The 22,184-nt window shown below is 42.2% G+C and overlaps 1 pseudogene; it reads right to left on the bottom strand.

The window, feature by feature from the left end:
* Positions 1–1,199: 1,199 nt before the first annotated feature.
* Positions 1,200–2,129, bottom strand: LOC147463190 (syntaxin-52-like; annotated as a pseudogene).
* Between the last annotated feature and the right edge of the window lie 20,055 nt (positions 2,130–22,184).

The raw sequence follows: 22,184 nt of genomic DNA, 5'->3' as shown, positions 1-22,184 counted from the left end.
TTGACAATTTGAAACCTTGGGAAATTTTTCATGCACTTATAAAGTGGCATTCATCTTTTGACACTTCCTTAGCCATGAGTGCACTTCGTTGTATGCCTCACTTGACATGTGCTTTCTTGTGCTCTCTCTCTCTCTCTCTCTCTCTCTAGGATAGTGATTTTTAGAGAGAGAAAGGCCATGACAAAGCCTAAAATACATCAAAGTTACATTTTGATGAGAGTGTAGGCCTCACTTTTACTTTGTGTTGAAGGTTTTTTGGTATTGGTGTTGATGCAATGAACCATCTACTTTCTTGAAAAGCAATTTCTATTTCAAATAGAATGATTTTTTCTTAATTGTTTGTGTGTGTGTGTGTGTGTGTGTGTGTGAGAGAGAGAGAGAGAGAGAGAGAGAGAGAGAGAGAGAGAGAGAGAGAGAGAGAGAGAGAGAGAGAGCTTGAGGAATGATGATGTAACATGGCATGAAACACACGCGTGCGCACACACACACACATGTTGCATTGGCAATGACAGTGCTACATGGAAGCTTAAGATAGCATCTTTCTTTAATATATAAGCATTGACCATTATAGAGGGAATTTGAGAGGGTGAGAAGGAAAGGGAGATAGCTTGCATAGGCAATGATGGTGCCATGTGGCATGAGAGAGAGAGAGAGAGAGAGAGAGAGAGAATGTTTTTAGAAATCTATTCATCAACATCTCAAAAAGTGCTCGCCATGAAATACACACCTAAAAATGAGTGTTACCATGCACCGAGCGATTTTTTCCGAGCAAGGACAAACCCGAGCAAGTGTTTGGACACGATATAGTAAATTTTATCGTCAATAGATTATTTATCATTTGTTATATATTCATGCACCACAAAAAGGGTTATCGATGAATAGACTACCTCCTAAATTCCAAAACATCAAAGTTTACTTTTAAGAAAATAAACACAATATTTGAAAATATTATCTTCTCTCTTAGGCTCGCTTGAGCTTCACATGTTTGAGGAGGCTTTGATAGAATCATGAGACATGATGATTACATACATTACTTATTTGTCAAACCATTTTTTTTTGCCAGCAGTCACTTTAGAAGTCAGCAACAGCTTGTGAATTCCAAAGGGCCACATACTGAAACCTCACCATCAATCCTTTGCTCACCAAAGACACCTCACACAGTACCCGATCAGCACAATTATGACGAGGGCTAGCATACCTCACAAATATCGGATCAACGCAAATATGACAAGGGCTAGTATCACAATCAGAAGAACCATCAAGATGAGGGACATCACTGAACACCTACTGCTTGTCTTATGCCCCAGTACGCCTAGCCTCCTTTGCATAGCGTTCAATTGTGTATTTGTTCTGTCTGTGTCGTCATCTAAATTATCCAAAAGCTTTGTGTGCAAATCCAACGTTTCATTTACAGCCAAGGTAATGTTTTTTGTGCTTGTCACTGTCTCTTCATGATTCAAAAGGTCATCATCTTGCTCCCGCATGATCTGTCAGACTGTCATTGAAGCCGAGCAATTCCATAGTTATCTAAGCTTGTTGTTCTATTGTTCTCTTTAGGTTCCCCTCTCCCATCCTGACCCAATAGATTAATCCTGTTAGAAGCTTGGGAGGAATTTAGGCTGTTTGACATTTGATTCATCCTAGAATGAAGACTCAGAAATCTATCTTCTTGTTTGCTTAAGTCCTTTTCATTCAAAGATTTGGTGAGGGAAGGATTGATCAAGAGGGACTGAAGGGTGTCAAGGTGGGTACCCAGCATGGTGATATTCCGTCTGTAGTCAAGACACAACAAGAAATCATATACGATCAGAGTGCCATTGAGCACATGGACAACTTTAAGGGATCCATTAGTAAGTGAGGCAATTTTGGATTCACAGACAACCACAACACAAAGTTTCAAAAGAACAAACATGAAATATCACTAAGAGATGACTGAGTGAGCACAGGAGGTCAAAGAGAGAGCAAATGTATTACTAGCTTGTGGCAAAAACGAGGCTGGAATTGTTAGCAGCACGGGACCCACTGCCAACGGGGGCTACGGAGTTGCACTCATCAATGCAGGCTGCTATATCCTCTGCAAGCCAGACTGCATCTTCAAACTCTTGGATCCATGAATCATTCTGTGCCATCATATATGACCCTACAATGATGTGCAAAGGAAGAGCGGTCCCAAGTTCATGCGGGAACGAAGGGCGGGGGCACCTTCAAAACGAGTTCACAGTCCCTCACATCATGCCAATGTCAAGAAGAAAAAACAATATGCTCTCTCTCTCTCTCTCTCTCTCTCTCTCTCTCTCTCTCTCTCTCTCTCTCTCTCTCTCTCTCCTTCCTCTGCAGCCCGCCACCTCTAGCGACCTCCTTCAGGCATCCCTTTTCACCTTTCCATGCGAGGCTCGGCCCTCTCAGTTCTGCAAACCCGCCCCGTCTACGCAACCTCTATAGGCAGCCCCTGCTCGGCCAACTCTCGCTCCGCGACTCGATCCGGCTCAGGATAATTAAACGAAGAGAGAGAGAGAGAGAGTTTTACAGCAGAGAGGATCAGAGAGAATATGGGGGTTTGTTTTCTCAGTTTTTAAAAAAAAACTCTTTGAAAGAGCGCGCGCCGGCGCGCGCTCTTTCAGAGAGTTTTTTTTTAAAAACTGAGAGAGAGAGAGAGAGAGAGAGAGAGAGAGAGAGAGAGAGAGAGAGAGAGAGAGAGAGAGAGAGAGAGAGAGAGAGAGAGAGAGAGAGAGAGAGAGAGAGAGAGAGAGAGAGAGAGAGAGAGTCATTGTGCTTGTGGGCGCCATGGAAGGTGCCCTGCAGCACATGCGGTATGCCTTGCAACACTCACCATCACAAAGTCTCCATTGGTGCCCTCCAGGTCTTCAAGCCCAAACTCCACATGCATGCCGGCCCAGTCATTGTATCAGCCAGTGAGAAGGAGCGACTGCTGCCACAGCCAGTGATAAAAAAGAGACTCAAGAGCGCCATGTAATTAGGTGTGTTGGCACATGGTGTGCCCAGTTGAAAACATGGTGTGCCCATCCGCTCAAGCACAGCCTGTTGCACGCAATGCCAACAATGGCAAGCCTCTGCCTGCTCTTGACCATCCCATGCCGCAACTACAGATGGGACTCCCGGCATCCCTACAGCCAACCCGATCAAATTGGTTGCAGTTGAAGTTAACACTGTTGAGATGTCGAGCTCTACATCTTGAGCTGGCATCCACTATTGGTCTTGGCCGCTTACGACATTTACTCACCGGCGCGTTAGGTGACCGACACAGAGGATCTCTGCCAGTGATTCTACAGCTGGACTACACTTATAGTGCCAGCCTAGTACGCTTTTAGCGAGTTTACACTTAGTGACCACATGTACATATGTGCTACTTTTCAGTTTTAGCACTTAGTCATTTTGTACTCTCTTTTCTGTAAGAAGAAGAAGAAGCTTTCCATCTCTGTGTGCTTTGTGCTTGTCTTGTGTAGCTCTCTTGCATCCTCATTCTTTACATGGTATCAGAGTCTGGTGCAGGCAAGAGAGGCTAAGAGAGCAAGAGTGTCACAATCCCTTTGTTTTTCGTACAAGTTTCTGAACAGGTCTCCAAAGTGCAGTACACAGAGATTTACTGTACAAGTACAGTGGTTGTATGTACGCTTGATTGTGGACACTCGTTGAGTGTAGAAAGCGTTACAGGTACCACGATAGCAGGTTCAACAAATTTGCAGGTTTTTGCAGATTGCAGCTATTTTGTCTTAGTGCTTCAAGATGTCTGACGGTTTCAGCCAGATTGTTACTGAGAAGGTTGAGAAAAATAACTACCTTGCATGGAAGTTCAGAATAACTAATTTCCTAAAAGGAAAAGGTTATTGGGACTATGTAGAAGGAGACAATGAAAAGAAACCAGAGATTCCCGAGGCAAATGCTACAGCAGAACAAAGAAAAGCTTTGAGGGACTGACAACAAGGCCAGAGCAAAGTGATGTATTAGCTTTCTATGAGCATCACAAATGGCATGATGGGCTATCTACAGGATGTTGAAACCCCCGCCATTGCATGGAAAAACTTAGGTAGAGTGTTCGAGGTGAACACCAAGGCTAGGAAGCTTCAACTAAAGTCGGAGCCAAATCAGGTTAAGAGGAACAACCTCTCCATCAATGATTATGACTTGAAGATCAAGAGTATCATTGAGGCTCTTGGATCTATTAAAGTCTCAGTGGAAGACGATGACATTGTCCGTGCATGCTTGGATGGTCTAGGAGATGAGTATGTACATTTCAGCTCTTCCATGAATGCAAGAGACGACATCCCCGTGTTCCAAGCTTTGATTTCTATGCTTATTCTTGAGGAGAAGAACCTTGACACATCTTCTTCTCATGGCAGAAATAATTCTGAACAGGCCTTCTATTCTAACTCTTGTGGTTGAGCCCAAGGGGTTGCAGGGGCAAATTTCAAGAAGTTCAATCAAATCAAAACAATACAGGTGGCAGGGGAAACCAGTCTCAAGGCAGGGGGAGTCAAAGAGGTCGTGGTGCAGGATCAAGTAGGCAGCAACATACTGCAGATAGCAGAGAATGTTGGACTTGTGGTGAAAGAGGTCACATGTCACGTGACTGTCCAAAGGGAAAAGCAAGTGGAAAGAGAGAACATGGCAACTATGCATCTACTAGCAGAGATGCAGATGACAGCAAAAACGAGCGCATGTTTGTTATGCAGCATGTAATGAATACAATGACTGCAGAGAATTCCACCCAAGTGATGTTTGGTATGTGGATTCAGGTGCCTCTAATCACATGGAGTCTCGTGGAGAGTGGTTTAGAGATATGCGCAAACCACATGTGTCAGGCTATGTGCAGACAAGAGATGACACAACTCACCCCATTGCTCATGTAGGGGACATACCTCTAAATACGAAGAGTGGGAAATCAAAGTACTTAGCATATGTACTTCATGTCCCAAACATTACAAAGAATCTTGTTTCTGTTGGACAAATGGTTGAGCAGGGTTTGCAGGTTCGCTTCAATCCAAATGGCTATTATGTAGAAGATTTCTAGAATGGCTGTAAGCTGATCACAGAGGGCAAATGTGTGGGCAGAATGTTTACGTTGAATGTAGACATGCCTGAGGTAAAAACTGCATTATTTGCACAGGGCACAGGTGTTGTGGATGATGTTGACATTTGGCACAAACGCATTGGCCATGGCAATGAGCAGAGATTGCGCAGCATGCAATCAAAACATATTGTATAAGGTTTGCCCAAATTCAAGGTGGATGGTATGCATAAAGTGTGTGCAGCATGCCAGTTTGGAAAACAGTCAAAGGGCTCATTTCCACATGAGCGCAATGTATGTAAAAAGCCACTTGAGGTGGTGCACACAGATGTTTGGGGTCCAAACTGCAACTATACATGGTTGCAGGTATTATGTCCCTTTCATTGATGACCATACAAGGAAAGTATGGGTCTACTTCATGCGTAACAAAAGTGAAGTGTTTGGTCACTTTCAAGACTTCAAAGTCATGATTGAGAAGGAGACAGATATGCAAATCAAGACATTGAGGTCAGATGGAGGGGGAGAGTACTTCTCCAATGATTTTTCAGATTTTCTGCGAATGCATGGTATACGCAGGTAGTTTACATGCAGATATACTCCACAGCAGAATGGGGTCGCATAAAGGAAAAATAGGCATATTACAGAGGTTGCACGTGCATTGATGAATGAGAAGAACATGCCTCATCATTTCTGGGCTGAAGCTATAAATACAGCTGTGTACATTATGAACAGGACACCTACAGCTGCGGTGCATGATGTAACACCTGAGGAAAAGTTTACAGGTACAAAGCCTGATTTGGCACACTTGAAAGTGTTTGGCTGCATAGCTTACGTGCATGTACCAGATGATTTGCATAGGAAATTGGATCCTAAAGCAGAGAAATGTATTCTTGTGGGATATTCCCTTGAACAAATGGGGTACATGTGCTACAATCCTACTACACGAGAATTACGAGTGAGTAGAGATGTAGTCTTTGATGAGATGAGCAGCTGGTACAGTAATGCACATGGCACCATTGGGGCTGATGTAAAAGATGATGCGGTTGTACAAAATGTGAGGCCACAGTCACAGGTTTTGAGTGGACCACAAGAGTCCTCTTCTCGTGGCTCTATTGAGAAGCCATGGAATGGTAGACTACTTACGCAGGTTACTCCACCAGCACGTATAGGGAATGTATCATGAAAAGGAAAGAAAAAGGTTGACGAACCTCCCTTTATGGCTGATGCAATCAGGTTTTTCATATGTAGACATGGATTCAGATGGTTCTAAACAAAGTCTTGATGAGGAATTTGGAATTCCGGCTGTCAGGACACCTGGTGTAAGGAAAGTACAAGAAGATGCTAGAGGGCAAGGGAGTGACCCAGGACCGCGCAGATCTAACAAAGTCAGAAATCTAGTTCAGAAATTGACTTATGATGGGTATCTAGCTCATCACCAAGCCTACATGGCTAAGGTGATACAGGATGTGGAGCCCACATGTTTTGAGGATGCAGTTGGAAATGTGCATTGGGATGATGCAATGAATGAAGAGATGGCTGCATTGGAAGCAAACGACACATGGGAGTTGGTGCCATTGCCAAGTGGCAAGAAAGCTATTGGTTGTAAATGGGTGTATAAAACCAAGCATATGGTTGATGGTAACATTGAGCGTCACAAAGCTGGTCGCAAAGGGTTATGCACAGACATATGGCATAGACTATGAGGAGACCTTTGCTCCAGTGGCAAAGATGACGACTGTGAGAGCTGTCATACCAGTGGCTGCATCTAGAGGATGGATTATGCATCAAATGGATGTAAAGAATTCCTTCTTGAATGGTGAGTTGCAAGAGGAAGTGTATATGGATCAGCCACCTCGTTATGTCGATCCAGGTTACCCAGATTATGTATGCAGGATTCTCAAAGCTTTGTATGGTTTGAAGCAGGGATCTAGAGCATGGTATGACATGATTGCCACGTATCTTGTCAGTATTGGTTTTAGGAGAGCTCATGCTGATCATTCACTCTATGTACGTGAGAGTGATGTGGGGATTGTGGTCATTACTATATATGTAGATGACCTTATTATTGTGGGTGACAATGCTATGGAGATTGACCATGTGAAGGGTCTTCTCAAACCGGAGTATGAAATGAAAGATTTGGGCGAGTTGCGCTACTTTCTTGGCATTGAGGTGATCAGGACTCCAGAGGGTGTATGGCTGTCACAAAGATAGTATGCTTTGGACATCTTGTCAAAGTATGGTATGGCTGATTGTAAGCCAATTTCTATTCCCTTGGATGTGAATGCAAAGCTGAGTGCAGAGAAGGGTGATGTTGTTGAGGATGTCAAGATGTACAGGAATATTGTGGGTAGTCTAATCTACTTGACTATCACGAGGCCAGACTTGAGCTCCACAGTAGGCTTGGAGAGTCAGTTCATGCAGCTTTCGAGGAAGCCACATTTGGATGGAGTACGACGCACACTTCGGTATGTGCAAGGGACTCTTGACTACGCATTGTTCTATGCAGCAGATGCGCCATTATCATTGTATGGGTATACAGATGCAGATTGGGCAGGTAGCATTGTTGATAGGAGATCTACGAGTGGCTTCATGTTCTCTTTCGGGAGTGCTGCTGTTACTTGGAGCAGCAAAAAGCAGCCTCGTGTTGCTTTATCTAGCACAGAGGCCGATTACAGAGGTGTAGCAGTTGCGGCGTGCGAGGTAGCTTGGCTACGCACATTACTTGAGGACTTGGGAGTGCAGGTGGACCAACAGATTGTCATCCATTGTGACAACCTCAGCAGTATGCAGTTGGCTAGGAACCCAGTGTTCCATGCCAGGACCAAACACATAGAGGTCCATTACCACTACGTTCGAGAGCAAGTGTTGGCGGGCGACATCGACTTGGTCTACGTCAGCACAGAGGAGCAGATAGCAGATATCTTTACCAAGGCCCTCGGAGCTGAGAAGCTTCGACATTTCCGGACTATGCTTGGACTCTACGACATGCAGAGCTCGAGGGGGAGTGTTGAGATGTCGAGCTCTACATCTTGAGCTGGCATCCACTACGGGTCTTGGCCGCTTATGACATTTACTCACTGGCGCGTTAGGTGACCGACACGGAGGATCGCTGCCAGTGATTCTACAGCTGGACTACACTTATAGTGTCAGCCTAGTATGCTTCTAGCGAGTTTACACTTAGTGACCGCATGTACATATGTGCTACTTTTCAGTTTTAGCACTTAGTCATTTTGTGCTCTCTTTTCTGTAAGAAGAAGAAGAAGCTTTCCATCTCTGTGTGCTTTGTGCTTGTCTTGTGTAGCTCTCTTGCATCCTCATTCATTACAAACACCACCATCATGGAAGCATTTATTTCTCCATTAGAAGCCTTTGCTCAGCAATCGACCATGCTGTCTTCCCTGCCGCCTCAGAAGTCGATGATGATGCGGAGACAACCCTATAGATGGAAGCCACCAACTGACGTGAACTTCAGTTCGCACCGTCACTATTGAAACCATGCAGCCAACGACGTTGCCACCCCTGCTGCATGGATGATGGAAACAATTTATTTGGTTGAATCTCTATGTAAGTTACCTCAAAAAAATGTTTATGGTAGGACCAAATTTTGGGGCACCTGATAGACAAATGTGTGCCTTTCAAAAGATGAAGTCGCTTATTCGTGTAGTGCCTCATTTCAAGCAGAACTGGAAGATGTCACGGTGGAATGAGTTTTTTTGTTGCGCAAAAAAATTTAGTTAGCAGGTCGTGAAAGTAGATGATGGATTTGGCCCGGAGTCCACACGCTTTGTCTACATTTTTCTTTGTCCTTTTGTGCATGACAACATTGTTGGCCAAAGCTCAGTAGCTCTGACAATTTGAATTGGCACCTTCTCCATAATCCATCTTCCGATGAGTCTTCTAAGTCACCTCACCTTCCCCAGGGAGAAGATCCTGACAAGTAAGTTCCCTATGCAGCTTTCAAGTAATGCCTTGAAACATATTCCATGAATAACCACACAAAACCATTCCTAAAGGATTCAAATATTTAACTAGAAGTATGCACAGAAACAATGATACTTCTCACATTCCTCTAGACAACGTTCTTATTGTAATGCGGTCGGGGGTGAAGTCACGAAGGCCTTTTTTGAAAGAGTGGTCGGGACGTTGCTTGCTTTGAATTCTTGCAGAAATGCTCATGCGTGCTCATTCAAGTGCTCCTCTTATTGTAGATCACCTTGCAAAGCTTCCATAGTCATTTCACTCGACTTGCTATAGTTCCACAGCTTTCTCTCTCTAATATGAGAGAGAGAGAGAGAGAGAGTTCTAACCTGTGTGCTACCTCTTCGGGTATGTGTGTGCAAGTGTTTGTGCCCAATGCTTTCATCATGAGACGCGCATGTACGAATGACCTTCAGCTTCAGGCTGGCATTGACAACCCCGTCATTATCATCTCCATTTGCGATGCACATGCACGGCTCCATAGTGCAATTTTGCAGCCGCTTGGACATGACGACATTGAGCACTGCACGAGAGAGAGAGAGAGAGAGAGAGAGAGAGAGAGAGAGAGAGAGAGAGAGAGAGAGAGAGGAGAGAGAGAGAGAGAGAGAGAGAGAGAGAGAGAGAGAGAGAGAGAGAGAGAGAGAGAGAGAGAGAGAGAGAGAGAGAGAGGCCACCGGAGGTGGCCGGCCATACTAGTTAACTCTAATGGGAGAGCAGGTAAAGAAAAAGGCTACTGAACTTGCTAGTGGTGAACAAATTCTCCTTTTCAATCATGGCCAATGTCAATTCTAGAAGGTTCGCATTGCTATTGAAAGCACACAAGGCATTGGAATGAAGGACACACTAGTAATAGTCCGATGGTCCCTCTAGAGTAGTTGGTACACTACATGCAATGCCTTCACAACGTACACATGGCACTCAAGAAAGCAAAGTATACTATTCAAGTTCAAGAGCTACCTACACATTATGATGGACATGTGGCATTTGAGTTACCATCTTTTGATCTTTTTGTGCACGAACTTATGACAATTGCAACATGTGAATTTACCATGGAGAATAAGTTTGCACAAATAGAGTTTTGGAATGTGCTCAGCAAGATGGTACAGAAGCAAGATATGACTGTGTATCAATGTGTGTGTGAACACATTAAAGGAAGAGTATGGCTCTTTTGTTTGAGACTATTTTAATGTGTGTGAACACATTAAAGGAAGAGTATGGCTCTTTTGTTTGACACTATTTGAGATGGAACATGGCTACTTTGCTACACTATACTCAATAGAGTAACTATTGAGATCTTGATCTAATCTTTTTCATTGCTTATGCTCGCTCGGTTTCTTGTCCGCTCGGAAATACTCGCTCGAGGATTGGGATTCCTCCCTAAAAATCATGTCCCTCCCCCCTTAGCTAATAAGTTTGGCATAGCTAGAAGAATGGATTTACAAAGACTATAATCCTCATATGGTTTTTTGCAGAATACACCAGTTGAATCTTAAAACACTACAACTGGAAGTCTTGAAACAAACATCAAGAGTTAACATGGTTGAGCAAGCTCGAATCAGATGCACAATACTTTTTAAAAATCCAAGACAAGCTTATACATGCTTTTTTTGGCTTAATCTATTTTTAAATAGCAATATATTAGGTAAGTCTTCATGATTTCAAAGAAATGTAAAAAAATTCTTTAGAGTTGGGATAATGAGAATTTGAGAAAAATCTCTTTTTGCACAAGACTCTCTCTATTATTCTAGAAATAGAAGAGATCACAAAGAAAGACTATCACCAAGGAGGGCGATGCCATTGAGGATGGAAGTCAAGAGTACAATCAAAGAGGCTAGAGAAGTGATATAGTGAAGGAACTACTGTGCCATGATAACTTCATAGAGAGTGATTCAATTCAAGTCACATTCATGATGTAAAACACCAATAATATGTTGCAGCAGAAGGGTAGTAATGTAGCTATATTTCGTGTAAGAAATTAATTCCAAGCATATGTATACAAGTTATCAATCACCCAAACCTCACAAGCAAGGAAAATTAGAAGTCAAAAAATGTCGATAGTAATAAGTGTTTTATAGATATGGGCTCAAAATATCCTATCAGTGCTCATGTGCTATGCACACAAAAAAAACCATACATATGTACATCATGGAGGTGGCATCGTCCTAACCTAGTTACTATAAAATGTAGGGAATGTGCCCTTCCCCGTATACTTGTTTCCTCCTCCAGTGTTGAATGGCCACAATATGATTCTCGTCCAATGTTGAAGGGTTATGTTTCCTTCTCCTACAGTATAGGGGGTTACTTTTTTTTGGGTTTGCAATGCATCGAATGGAATTCATTACCTCTACCATTTCTGAAACAGTGGTGTCATGATGATCCTCCTGTAAAATCTTATGTCCCTAGAGCACCCACAAGTGTGACAAGGGACCTATAATGACTCCTTTGTCCATGTGCATTCAGCCCCCTATCTCTTAATGCAAACCTGCACATTTGTTCACCTACAATATACTATAGATCCTTTGTATTTTGACATGCATATCTTGCAAGAATCTCAACTTTGCCATGCATTTTTTATGCTGCAACAAAAGTTGACTTAAAATCTCATCGTAGATTTGTTTTTCCTCTCATCAACAACTTCAATCACATCACAAGCTTATGGATTTTCTTTCTTTTGTTAACAACTACAATCACAACACAAGGTTTGATAAGCAACACATTTGAAACTTCGATGGAAATGATATCTTTATAGTGCATTTATTTGAAATAGTGAAGAGCTTGTTTTCCTCATCTGCTTTGAGCATTTCCTACAATCAAAGCATTCCAAGAGACAATGCCATAAAGGAAATGTTGAGGTATAAGCACCAATATCATTGTATCATGGATTTAATTGTGTACATGCCCATCTATGGGGTGTTATTTAAAGCTCAACACAATGTGCTTTTCCAAGCATGGCAATGAACACAATTGGGCTAGGGCTAGATATTCCATACGAGAAGCCCATTTAGGATCACTTATTTGGCATATATGGAAACAAAAGCAGTGCTAAGCACGACATGTTTCCACAACAAACCACAACTAGAAATGGATTGTAGATTCTCTCAGCTATGTCAAGTTTTGTCAAATACCAAATGCTTTCACGCCATCAAGGTGCAAGCAATAATGTTGACTAGTAGTCACTTGTAAATCCTCAGCTATGTCAATCTCATGCACACTAGCACGGGCCTTCGAGGTGGACATCTGCTAGTTTAAACATAATGATAATAGCTTTTGATGATACCTCTGCTTAGTTAAACGCCTACTGCTTGTAGCTTTTGTTATTTTTTACAAGTAGTAAGGATAGAGATGAACTGAAGACGTGTGATATTAGTATTGCTAGTATTGATTTTCTAGTTGCATTAACATGCCATACTATACTTTGATGATTTGTCGATTTAGGCAACACCAATTACACCAACAAGAGAGTATGTAATGTTATTTATATGGGGATTAATTTGAAGCGAGCTTTTAGAACGAGTTTTGGAGTGAGTTTTTTCAGATATTGCTCAACTCACCAAATCTAGAAAAAAGATCGCACCAAAAGGAGTTTTCAAAGCGATCTTTTGTTTTCTCTCCCTCTCTCTCCCTCTCTCTCTCTCTCCTCCCTCTATCTCCTCTCTCTCACTCCCTTTTGTCTCTTGCTACCTCTCCCTATCTCTATTTCTCCCTATCTCCCACTCGTTCAATTTCTTTCTCTCTCTCTCTCTCTCTCTCTCTCTCTCTCTTCTTTTCTGCACTCTATGGCCTTATCTCTAACCTTCACACTATTAATCATTGGAAAAAGGGCCGTGCTCTAGGCGATGTGTATGCAAAACAAGGGGTACGTCAAGAGGGAAGGAAGGGGGGGGGGGGGGGGGGGGGGGGGGGGGAGGGTGACTCTGAAAGATTAAGGAGAGAAGGAGAAATGTTACAAGACTCGGCACCCTCCTGTTGTATGTGGTTAACTACAATTGGGATAGTTGGCTTAATGGTTAATTATGTGTTGTCTATATGATTTTACTAATAGGAACTCATCCTTATGGGACATGCACTAAGTGATGTGCTCTAGTCAAGTACTAAAGTGGACTAGATGTAAAAGAGGGCCCTCCAATTTTGGCACCCAAAACTCAAATAATAAATTAAATACCAAACTCCACAAGAAGGGGTGCCATGGAGTTTGGGACTATGATTTTAGGCCATTCACTTGCAAAATTATCTGCTATTCTCTCTTAGACTATGCTAAATCATGATGTGTACCCTCTAATTATGTATACATCTCTTACACTCTATATTTGTCAAATCTATTCTCTTTGTGTACGTGTGTGTGTGTGTGTGTGTGTGTTGTCTAGTCTAGGTGTGTGTGTGTGTGTGTTGTCTAGTCTAGGTGTGTGTGTACTTGGATTTGGGAGAGAAGGTGACAAGTTGATGGTGATGTCTATGAGGAATTGTTGAATCGTCCAAGTGCAAACGGTCTCCCCCCCTTTTTCCCAACAGTGATATCAGAGCTTTGGGTTCGAGAGAATTGGCAATCGACGTCAATTTTAAAGATCAATTTATGAATCAACAAAAATTAATTTTGTAAATTAAGAGTAGTTGGGATCAATCAAAAAATCAACCAATTAGTCATGCTTTTGGATAATCAAATGTTGGTATGTCAAGCTTTTAATTGAAAGTCAACGACTAAATTTGTGTCTTGTGAAGACGAATTTGCGAGGTTTGCGTTGAAGGATTTGAGAAGACATCAAATTTTGAAGAGTCTGAATAAAATAAGTGATTTGGGCTCGACATTGGGAAGGCTTAGAAGGAGTTTGGGAGGAATCCGTGACTAAGAAATTTGACATTGAATTCCATTGAAAAGAGGTTAGAAGGGAGGTGGCCAATCAAGAAGAGGTGGAGAATTGAGGAAAGGCAAAAGAAGCGGATTGGGAACTCAGGATTCAAAGCTTTCCAAGAATCAAAGCCTTCAAGTTGTGCCAATCAACACCGTGGGAATCGACTCTTGCCTGCAAAAAATTGCCTTTGCCAAAAGCATCTTCAAAAACTGCAAAACCGGTTGCGGCAGGGGCATCCTAGCTTGTGGGTACTTTTGTTCTCCTTGTACGTGGACCGAAACAGTGAGTTTTGGTTGTCCTCGACCTTTCTTCTCCTCATGCACTTTGCAAACGCTATTTAGCTCCATACCAACTTCATTCACGTCTCGTTTCTCACAACTCGTTTTATTATTTAAAAGGTGTGGCCACCCTCAATTGACCAAAAAGTTATTGGAAACTTTTCGACTGCCCACTGAACTCACAAAGCCACCCCTTCTAAAAACCCATTCACCCCCTTTCAACCTCTTAATAAATCGCTGCGACACAGGCAATAAAAACTTGATCTCCCATCATCCACAGTCTTTGCAACTCATCTTGAAAAATCCCTTGGTTGACTACTCTTCACCTCCCTTTCGATCGCCCATTGAATTCCCAAACTCCGCCAATATAAAAAAAACCATTCACACCCCTTCAATCTAGTGATCGATTGCCACGGGCATAAGCAATAAATAAATAAATAAATAGATAAATATAAATATATATATTTATATATAGTAAATTTGGTCGCCCAATAGCTACAATCCTTGCAGGCTATCCTCAAAAACCCTCGATCGCCCATTCTTTGGCCTCTCTCTAACTGCCTCTAGAGTCTCAAGGGAAATGCATTAACCAAAGATAAGCCGACTCTACAAACTGAATTTTTATGATGAAAATAAAATTATTATGTCAATTGCCATTGCTTTTGGGATACGGAAGATTGGACGCCGGTGAAAAATTCAATCGATCTACAGACTAACCGCTCAACTGTTCATCGTTCTCAACTGAAACTCGGTGCACCATATTTCTTGACTGGACATTACCTGCGACAATCAAGCTAAGTACCCATTTATTTTTTCTTATTCCTTTATTTTATTTTTTGTATTATCCTCCATATCGAGCATATATATATTTCTATATAGACATTTTCTTTTATATTAAAAATAAAAATAAAAATAAGAATAAAATAAAGAAAAAGAAAAAAAGAAAGAAAGAAAGAAAGAAAAGCACACAATCATGGCACATCTTCCACAATTGCCCATGATTTGCTGATCAGCTAGCTAATCTGCAACAATCTCTCACTTATGAACGCATGTGAAGGCAAGAAATTAAGGATAAATTACTACACCATGCACATGTTGAATCTGCATAGGCACCAAAACAAAAAATATTTAGCAGAAAAGCCTTCACTTTCAAGGATTTTGATGGCACTAAGGATGTTAGTACATTTCTAGCATGGGTTAGTCAGTTAGATGACTATTTGCATGATGAAGATTTTTCCAAACGTGAAATGGTAAAGTGTGCATCAAATCATCTCACCAGTAGTGCTGCACTGTGGTGAAATGCCACCAAACAACATGGTAGAAGACCACGTACTTGGCAGGCATTCAAGAAGTTTTCTTTTACCTCAATTTTTACCCACACAATACAAAGCTAAAGCACAATGCCAGAGTGATATAATTTGGTAGGGTCAAAATAAAGATGTATAAGGCTACCAATCGTTTTTGGAACTATTTAATTCAATTGCAAGCTCTTTTTACCATATAATGTGACAAATCCAAAGCTTCAATTGAACAACTTCTTTCACAAAGATTGAAGATGTTGCTTCGTTCCATTTTGAATCATTATTTGAAAAAATATGGCAGATGTCAGGAAGGCCATAACATCCACCACACAATGGGTACATCACCGTCGGAATATGCTTTACATCTTTGGTCATGTGGAATATTCATGCCGCCACCAATTATAAGAGGTGAATTTGGCTCCAATATATGAAGATCAAAGCCATGCCATACCGTAAAAGGTGGTACTAGAGCCTTCTTTAAATCTGGAACGATAGTTTCAACAAGAGGGAAGGTCTGCAATGACTTTGCATACTAATTTGTTTGCAACAAATTCAGTCTGTTTTCAACCTGTGTCTGCTCGAGATAAGGTGGTATCCATCAAAAAGAACAATGCTAAGTGAGAGAAAATGCTTGGATCTGTGTGTGTGTGTGTGTGTGTCTCTAAAATGAGAAACAATATTACTATCATTGGCAAAAACTGCATTAAAAACCAGACCTTATAAAGTGTATGTTAAGGGCCAAAATAAAAAATTCAAGGCTAGTTTTGAGGGTGGCATTGAAGGAAACTGGCTAAATTTGGAGTAATTTAGTGTAAAACTCGATAAAAATCCAAATTTTTTTTGTTAAGATATTCAATGTTCTTTTTTCCATTGGTTCCTACAAAAGATTTTGGTGAACACTTCCTTGCAGGATTCTCTCTCTCTCTCTCTCTCTCTCTCTCTCTCTCTCTCTCTCTCTCTCTCTCTCTCTCTCTCTCTCTCTGTCAAGAGGATAGAGAATCCTTGGAACACCTTTACTTTTCAAGTCATAACCAAAACTCATATTAACTATTTGAGTATCCAGAACTCCACTTACAATTTTAATTGGTCTGGATATTCCAATCATTCAAATTGCCTTGCTAGAAAGTGGATATTTATAGCATGACTCGATCAATGTTGATGACTAGCCTGTCATACAGACATGGCACATAAAAAAGAAGTTGAACTATAAACTATCAGATAATGGCTCGACTTGAAACACCAGTTAGCAGGCAGCATGGGCATGTCTTTCCCCCCAACACACTAGCTTAAGTCTTCTGTTGAAAACTGGCTTAGACAAAGCAGACAGCCCCATCAAACCAGACTTTTAACATGGTTCATAATCGAGCCACTTGCAAGACATTGAGACAAGCCCTAAAATTCTCCTTTTCATGTACATCATTCCTCACGGTTGCATTGGTATGATCGACACACTTTTAGAGGCACATTTTCTTCATAGAGCCAGGTATGTCTATGGCAATGAGTTTTTCCTATTGCATAACATCTTTAACAAGACAATTCAAGGCATTAGATGAGATAGCATAGAGCAAAGGAGAAACTGGACACCCTTGTCTTATGGATTTATGCAATGGAATAACATTTGTAAGAGTACCATTAACTGAAATTCTGGCTGACGCATTCCCAAAAATATTGTGAAAAAGAATATGTCCAAACCCATATCATGTAGACTTTGAAGTATGAACTCCCATTCAATTCTATCATAGGCCTTATCATACGTTTTGTGGCTGATTGTTTGTGAGAAGATCTTTTAGAAAAGAGTTTTTCGTAATTTTGCAGTAAAATAATCAACATCATATCTAATAAGCAATGAATTATTATGCTCTTTAAATGTTGTGCACTGGTGCTAGCACTACTACTTGTAGTCAACTAAAATATTGGCGGCTGTAGGAATCATATCATAGTAGTGCAAGCTCCTGCTCATGCCTCCTGCTACTTCCCATGCTAATTAGCTCTCGCTTCCTAATTGCACCTGCATGATTTACTACTTGACTTAGGTTGTCCAATGCTCTATTCTATCATGAAACCTTGTTGCTACAGTATGGGGGTATTGTACGCGCAAGTGCTAGCTTTGATTGCTCAACCCCACCCAATCCCAATCCGTCTTCTTGCCATCGATCAGGACCTTTCCCATAGTCTAATGTGCAAGTGCTCTGCATTTCACATGAGTTGATGAATAGATGAGCATAAAAGTACCCAAGGTTGAACTCAAAACTGTTAGGAAATAAGACGTAGCTAAATAGATAATTGAGTAGATTACTTAATGGAGAGAGACAGATTTATATACACGAGATTATAGAGTAGAGAGAGAGAGAGAGAGAGAGAGAGAGAGAGAGAGAGAGAGAGAGAGAGAGAGAGAGAGAGAGAGAGAGAGAGAGAGTACACACGATATACGTGGTTCACCCAATGTGGGCTACGTCCACGGGAAAGCAGCCACTCAATGGCTTTAGTACTTCAAAACAAGAAGTAGTTTACAAAGGGATTATACCCTTAATGGAGCTCCCGCCTTGCTTCACTCTCACCACCTCACACTCACCTTGTTGCATCAACTTCACACTATGAAATGTGTGTAGAAATGGCCTCCTTTTATAGGCCAAAAGGGCTGCCCTCTCTTATGAGAGACAGCCATGTGTAGCCGCCCTTGTGCGAATAAGTCCAAATCGGACCCTCCAATCCGCCCATGTGTGGCCGCCCTTGAGAAGACAAGTCCGCTTTTGAATTCGGCCACCGGCCACCGGCCACCGGCCATTGACTTCCGACCACCGACCATCGGCCATTGACTACCGGCCACCGGCCAACCGACCGGTTGTTTTCCGACCACTTTTCGGCCGCCGTCCGGCCATAATATTCCGGCGAAAAAAAAACTCTCGGGGGCCTCCGCCCCCGAGGACTTTAAAGTTGCCCTTGATTCTTGTCCGTGAAAATTTTGGTTTCCGGTGAGTGATTTTCCTTCATGCACGATAACTTCTCCTCATAATGGGGGCCTTACAAATGTGCGCTTTTACCACAGAAAATTACAAGGGTAAATCAGGCTCCATACTTAACAAAAACCACTCCCGAGCTCGACCCCAATCCCGAGCCTAGAGGTGGCGCTCAGATCCTCTACAGGGTCTCCTCCAACCTCATCCCCATCTTGCAAACCTCAAAGACCACAAGGCTTGATGCCGTCCAACGAGTATGGGACTACATCAAGGCTCACAATCTCCACAGTAGTACTGAGAAATTGCAAATATAATGTGATCCTCCCTTAAGAAGGCATTTGGACCAGACAATGGTAGTGCTCGAGTACTTGAGTCCCACGTGTCAGCACATTCTTTTCTTGATGCTATCAGGCTGTTGGCGATGCAGACGACAGAGGGCAAAGAAATAGAACGAGTAAATGTCAAAGTGGACATGAGGGTAGAAAAGCTTATGATGGTTATAATCCTCAACTAATTAAGCCAGCGGCTTCATGAGTGTAGCTAGTTGTTTGCGCTTTTAGCAGAGTGTGTGAGGGGATTAGTGGTAGACAAATGATCAATGTCGAGGGAAAGGTGTATTTGGGGAATATTGCAATTTGCCACTAGTGCAAGTCATGGTCTGCTGAGCCTTTGGCTTTAGTCACACTCCGTGTCCAACTTTGTTGATAAATGAATGCGGGCTACATAATTACAAGTTTGGTTATCAGATGAAATATGCAGACTTGAAAATGCTTACTCAGGACATGCAACATATAAGTCCAGGCCTGCCCGGCGAATCCGTAGCCAGCTTGAGGGTTCTTCTGTGCAAGTCGGCCGTGGGCTTAATCCACGCACATGCTGTTGGTGAGATCCCCTTGGATGGAATGCATCGATAATTATCTAGTGGAAATCACTGACAAAATAACACTTTCACACAAGAATTACAGTCTGCTCCAATTATGTGAAGATGAAGAAAATTTATATGAAGAAAATCTAAGGAGGAGGAAGTTCGAGGAAGTATATCGTGGCAAGAAACAAGCTCAAAATTAATTGAGAGCACTACTATGTAATCAGGGTATGTACTAGAGTACTAGGCTTGGAAATTATATGCAAGTATATGTCTGCATTCGGGTGTTTCTGGTTGATTTCACTGGAGCGCTAAGCTCGCCATTGTTGTGATAATGGTTCTGTAGGCATTCAAGGTTGAGCTTCATCTGTACTAGACAAACATGGACTAATCACTTCTCCTCTCTCTCTCTCTCTCTCTCTCTCTCTCTCTCTCTCTCTCTCTCTCTCTCTCTCTCCTCTCTCTCTCTCTCTCTCTAAAAAAGAAGCTCTCTGAAAGAGCGCGCGTTGGCGCGCGCTCTTTCAGAGAGCTTCTTTTTTAGTGAGAGAGAGATAGATAGAGGAGAAGTGATCAGGTTTCTTTCTGTTGCTGGTGCGAAACACAGGAAAGAATAAGCAAGGGATAGCCGTTGTCATGCTGGCTAGTTCCTGCCTCTTTCTGAGCATATCTATGCTTGATTCTAAGCGCCGTCTTGAGGAGCTTCGGGAACATTATCAGTCTGTCAAGTCAGAAAATGAGCAACTTAGATCCACCCTCAAATCTCTCTCCAACATTGTCTACGAGGATGAAGCTACAGGTCTTGCAGCAGTGCCACCTTCTGAAATGAAGAATTTCATGGTTTAAGAGCCTAAGAGTTTTTAAGTAGGACGTACTCTCATTTCTTGTGGCAACTATGAGTTTTAGCTGGTTAATAGGAGTTGTGTAGATAGTGTCCTGAAAACTAATCTATGAGGTCCTGTAAGAAAATGTTTCGTCTCTACGCAGCCAATCCTAATCAAATAATGATTATTCACAAAAAGAGAGAGAGAGAGAGAGAGAGAGAGAGAGAGAGAGAGAGAGAGAGAGAGAGAGAGAGAGAGAGAGAGAGAGAGAGAGAGAGAGAGAGAGAGAGGGAGAGTGAGGGGGGAAGCAGGGGACGAAAATTAAGGTGCAAGATTTAAGGCCTGGCATATCCGGCCACAACCTGGTGGTGAAGGTGCTGAGCATCAAACAGGTGATGCAGAAGAGCCGCTTCGATACCGGCGATGAGACTGCCATGATCGTTTTCCCTGCCCGTTATGAGCAACTGGATGCAACTGGATGTAATGCAGGAAGGTGACACGGTGATCCTAAACAATGCAAAGGTAGATATGTTTAGGGGATCCATGCGCCTTGCAAAAGAAAGATTCAGACAATTAATCACCATGGTCCTCTGAATTCAGACAATAATCACCATGCTCCTCTCTTACACACAAGCTGCACCTTCGATTTCCACGTCTGCACCTCCTCTGCGTTCCCATTTACTTGACTCCTGCACAGGCGTCCGCTTAATTAAGTCCAACTTGCCTGAGGCTTCTGCAATGATGCTTCCCAACAGCCCTTAATGGTGGTAGCTCCTCTTCCCCTTCCCTCTCTCTGATGCTGTCTTCTCTCGTCCACCAAAGTCTTTCAGGATCTCGCGTTTGCAACATGCTATCGTATCACTTCAATCATTGCAAGCAGCAAGAGCACAAGCTCTGTTTGTTTCAAGGCTTAGCTTTGGATCACAGGAGCTTGTAGTTCTCATTCAAGGTCAGCCTCTTTGTGCGCAGAGAGTTCTTTGATGATCTTACAAGGGCTCACAGTTAATTTTTGCAATATGTTTAACAAATTAAGACATTAATAAGGTTTACTTTTTGAGAATTACAAATTTTTATCATACGATTGGATCGATTTTTGTAACGCTTAAATTTTTGTGTCAAGCGGTTCAAATTTGGGACACATCTAGTACAGGATGTTGGATCGAGAGAGAGAGAGAGAGAGAGAGAGAGAGAGAGAGAGAGAGAGAGAGAGAGAGAGAGAGAGAGAGAGAGAGAGAGAGAGAAGGAGAAGAAGAAGAAGAAGAAGAAGAAGAAGAAGAAGAAGAGAGTTTTAACGTTTTAGGAACCTATCCCAAGAGACCTTAAAGATGTAGCCGACGAGGAGAGTTGAACTCAAGACCTGTTATTCAAGAGGGAAATGGCATAACCAATCTACCACATTTGGGTGATAAAAAGGTTATACCATTTTTCTCTTCTTATTAGCACACACACACACACACACACACCCACATACACACCCAAGAAGAAGAGAGTTTTAACGCTGTAAGAAACTATCCCAAGAGACCTTAAAGATTTAGCCGACAATGAGAGTTGAACTCAAGACCTCTTATTCAAGAGGGAAATGGCATAACCAATCTACCACACTTGGGTGATAGAAAGGTTATACCATTTTCCTGTTTTTATTAGCATACACACCCACACCCACACACACACACACCCAAGAAGAAGAGAGTTTTTACGTCATAGGAAACTATATCCCAAGAGACCTTAAAGATCTAGCCGACGATGAGAGTTGAACTCAAGACTTGTTATTCAAGAGAGTTTCTTTTTGAGAGAGAGAGAGAGAGAGAGAGAGAGAGAGAGAGAGAGAGAGAGAGAGAGAGAGAGAGAGAGAGAAGTGCGATTTAGTAGTTGCACCTCTCGAGAGTTTGAAGGTCTCCTTTTGTTGCATCTACGCGTCCCCAACAAAAGTTCTGAACTCTCGCCTCACAGGAGCGTGTGCTCTCCCTCCCCTTCCTCGCTTAGTCCAACAACCACCACGATTCTTCACACTGGATGCTTAATTGAGTTGGGAAAAACCTACTCAAGCCGCAACATAAAAACAATGGTGTGACAAGAGATTAGATCGAGGACTACGTCAACATGCAGAAGCT

The sequence above is a fragment of the Adiantum capillus-veneris genome, chromosome 2 (genome assembly GCF_014529385.1).
Source record: "Adiantum capillus-veneris isolate H3 chromosome 2, ASM1452938v2, whole genome shotgun sequence".
Classification (NCBI taxonomy): Eukaryota; Viridiplantae; Streptophyta; class Polypodiopsida; order Polypodiales; family Pteridaceae; genus Adiantum; species Adiantum capillus-veneris.
This window is presented reverse-complemented; position numbering and strand designations above follow the sequence as displayed.